The sequence below is a fragment of the Cupressus sempervirens genome, chromosome 10 (genome assembly GCF_028749045.1).
Source record: "Cupressus sempervirens isolate cs-2001-9-10 chromosome 10, ASM2874904v1, whole genome shotgun sequence".
NCBI lineage: Eukaryota > Viridiplantae > Streptophyta > Pinopsida > Cupressales > Cupressaceae > Cupressus > Cupressus sempervirens.
In genome coordinates this window covers 39,389,985-39,394,063 of record NC_143127.1, presented here as the reverse complement: position 1 = coordinate 39,394,063, position 4,079 = coordinate 39,389,985, and positions in this window count along the sequence as shown.

Below are 4,079 nucleotides of genomic sequence, written 5' to 3'. Positions count from 1 at the left end.
TCTCCTCAATATGTGTTGAGATTGAGAGATCTCTTTATGCAAACATATGCTTCTAAACTAATAAAACAAATCTATTTATGTACAAACTGACTCTCTAACTAGTGATAAGTAGGATTCCATCCTTATTTATATCATTTAATGGATGTATGAGCCTTTAAATGTCTTAAAAAAAAAAAAGCATGAGAAAATAAGAAGAAAGAAGTTGTCAGATGATGTAGGAGTCTCTAGAGGTGCCAAAAATAGAAGCTCAACCTTCACTAGATGTTTGTAGGAGTTAAACTGTCATTAGAATAGCTTTTCAATGTGTGGAAAGCTATAAATTTGGAACTAGAAATTAAGTGTTGGTGCACCTCTAAAGAAGTGCACCTTGTGCATAGCTATGCACCTGCACACCTTGGGAGAAATTTGTGCAAGGTGCTTAATTCCCCAAAAAATCAAAGTTCTTGCTTTTGAAAATGGTTTCTGGTTTTTTCTCAAATGGGGTTTTAGATTATTTTTGTGTACTTAATTTGATCCTTTTGATGATTTATACCATCTTTATAGCCAAAAAATTTCATGGACCTAAACTCCTACTTCTAAAATCCTAAGGCACCTATATTAAATCTTGTCATTAATAGTTGCATAAGATGAAGAACCTATTATGGTCCATGTATCCAACCTCTATATCTTTGATCATTAGTGTAAATTACTTGATTCTTCTTCTCTCCAACTACCTTATCCTTTCCAGTTAAAGATCAAGTGCTCCAAATTATCCAACACAATCAAATGTTTGAAACTTTTTCATACTTTTTTACAAGTTTTCCTAGGTCTTTTTAACTAGCTTTTTTAGAGGTCTTCTACTCAAAATTTCAAGTTGAAACCTTTTTTAGTTCCTAAAATTGGGAAACCAAAGGCTTTCTATTTTAAGGATTGAAATTATATTTTTATTTCTTTTCAACGGTGTAAACAATTTTGAATTCTGAGCTCTAGTTCAAAATTTATAACCTTGACAAGTTAAGGATGCCTTTTTCATCTACACAAAGAAGAAAACATTAATTATCTTGTGTTGAAACACCCAAAAGAGGACTCCCTAGGACTTAGACTGACAAAATTGTGTCAACACTAGTCAAAGCAATGGATTTTCCCCCCAAAAAAACTAGTTTTGTGCACTAGCACACCTTGGAGGAAGTGCAAGTGTGCAAATTTAACTTAGCAAACTAGAAAAGTGCATAGTTGTGCACTAGTGCACATACATAGGTTGACAAGGTGCACATGGTGTGCAACTATGCATATGAATGTCTTGGAATTTTGCATGTTAGAGAAGGGGCAAGGTCTTAAGTGTGCACTCATTCACAAGTGTGCATGTGCACATCCCCAAAACAGGGTGAAGTGCATACTTGCACACTTGGCACACCTATGGACCTTGTCAAGTTGCATATGTGTGCTAGTGTTCATGTGTGCACTTTAAAAGCACATGAAAGTCTTTAAAATTGACACTTTTTCTCCTATCTAATTACCTAACCCTTTCTGATCACAGGTCAAGGTTTGACCTAGACCTAGGAGAAGGTCCAAAATGACCAAGGTTTCAGATTCGATGCCTCATAGGGGAACTTCATACTAGGGGGTCCCCATTTTGTGACTCAAAATGGGGTGTGCATTTTGAAACCACAAAAAACTTGAGAGGAGATAATTCTTAGATGAGTCTTGCTTGGAGACTTGGATATCTTGATGAGCATTCTCATTCCCCAGTCTTGGTCTACTCGACAGTTTTCTACTTGAGAGGTATAGCCCATTGTTTCTCTAAGGTACATTATGTTTATGTTTTTCTTTCATGGATATGGATCTTGAGCTATGGTGCATGAGTTACTTCTAGAGGGTTCATTTGAGAGATGATTTATCATTGGTTATCTCTATTTGCATATGTTTTTATGCTGGTTGAGTTTGGAAGATGGTTTTATATTGGGTATATTCCTTGGATTAGGAATGGTTTATGAGTTTCATTCTCTTATGAAAGGCTTACATCCATGATTAGTTATATGGTATGGTTTGGGTGTTGTCATGGCTTCTTGATTGAGGTTTTAAGGAGGAAATCATACTTGCACAGTTTACATCTAGAGGTGTGTGTAGGACATGATAAGGGTTATTATTTGCATGATTTTTCTTTCATCATGGTTATCTTCCTAGATGTTCAATTTCACTTACATTGGATTTGAGATTGGTTAGAGATTATGATCACTATTTTGTGTTCATGTATGTCATGTGAGAGATGACATGGTTATTCCTTTATCTCTTTCCTCTATTGGTTGTGGATAACCTAGAAGAGTGTTGGAGACTTTGGTTATGGATTTTAAATTATTTTTTGTAGTGGGAGCTTCTTGGTTTATATGTGGTAGGTATTTCTCTTGAGGCTTGTGATTGCAGGTTACAAATTGGATATGTTGATGATGTGAGATTCACTTGGTATAACTTTGGAGGTATGGATAGTTGGATGGGTTTGGCAACTATTGTGGGTGCTATTTCAGCTATGGATATTTTGACAACTATGGATACATGTGATTACCTTTGGATCAGAATTTTGTGCTTGAAATGTAATTTGGTATGAGATTTTATGATTTTTTAATGCAATAGGTTGGAGGGATTTCTCTTTGGATGGCTTCTATGTATGTTCTATGGTAGTGGCATGATAGGAGGTGAGATCATTCATGTTTGAGATGCTAGATACTTTGATTTTGTTGTGAGTACCAGGATGGATAACTTTGTGTACTTTGATCCATGATGGTGGATGTACTAGGAGGGATTTTTCCCTTGTTCATTTATGTGGCTACATATTGACCCTATGCAATGTATACAACAAGTGGGAGATTGTTGAGATAATGGGTGTTGCACAAATTGCATAATATTATTATATTGTATTTATTATTATTATGTAATGTTGCACCTAGATGGATGTGCAACATGTAAAGATTCCCATGGGATATACTTGATGAGTTGTATTGTAACATTATGATAATATTTCATGTAATTATTTAATATTAGGACAAAGAATTAAATTTCTAATATTAAATGTGGGGTCAATGGGTTAGGTAGCACATGATTTATGTAATATCACTTGGTGGTTTTTTGAGACTTGCTACTTTATAAGCAACCACAAGAGTAGTTGAAGAGATAAGGAGAAGAAAGAAAAAAAGAGAAAGAGTTGAGTGGGACAAGGCTTGATAGGTTAGCCAAGGGAGCATTTGTGAAGGTTGGAAGCATGGCATGGGATGTGTGGATTCACACTTGTTCACATGAATTTATTGGTTGTGGCTATAGCATTGAAGGCTTCCATGGTTGTATTGCAATGGTATTTTTTATTGAATAATACATGGTGATGGATGCTTTTGGAGGCTGGGTTTTTTTTTCCTCAATGAAGGTTTCCTAGTGTATATTTTGTGTCATATTTTTGTGGGTATGTTGTCTATTCTCTTGCATGTGAATTTCAATTACATATTTATTTCAGATCTATTATGGGTTATGTGGAAATGGTTATATTCTTTGTTGCAAGTTTTCTTATAAAAACTGGGTCACGAGCTAGGGAAAAACAAAAAAACATGAAATATTTAGCAATGACCAAATAAAAGCCTTACAATAAGAACTTAAAAAGATACTAAGTTTTTTCAAAGCATTTTTTAGTAATATCTAGGGCTTTTCAAATCTCCCATCTTAACCAAAGGTGCAAATTAAAAATAAAAAAACCTAGGGAAAATGAGATAATAGTGCACTATAATTAGGGATTTTCTAGGGCATGAATGATCATGAGAATTGCAAACCCTAGCTACTTTTATGGGATAAGTTGCATTTTCACAATGAATTTTAAGGATTTCAACTAGGTGAAAAACTAGGCCAATAGTGTATCTAAAGGACAACGACCTGGTGAAATTCCTATTTTTTAACGAGTTTGACGATGAAGAATGGACTAGAATCATAATTAGAAAAATTCATGATGGAAATTTTAGGTTAGGAGATAATGTAATTGAAATATCAGCTAACCTATTTCATGAAGTTACTAGTTTATTTAATGAGGGTAATATACTAGTAAATGAGAAAAATGTTAAGAAGTT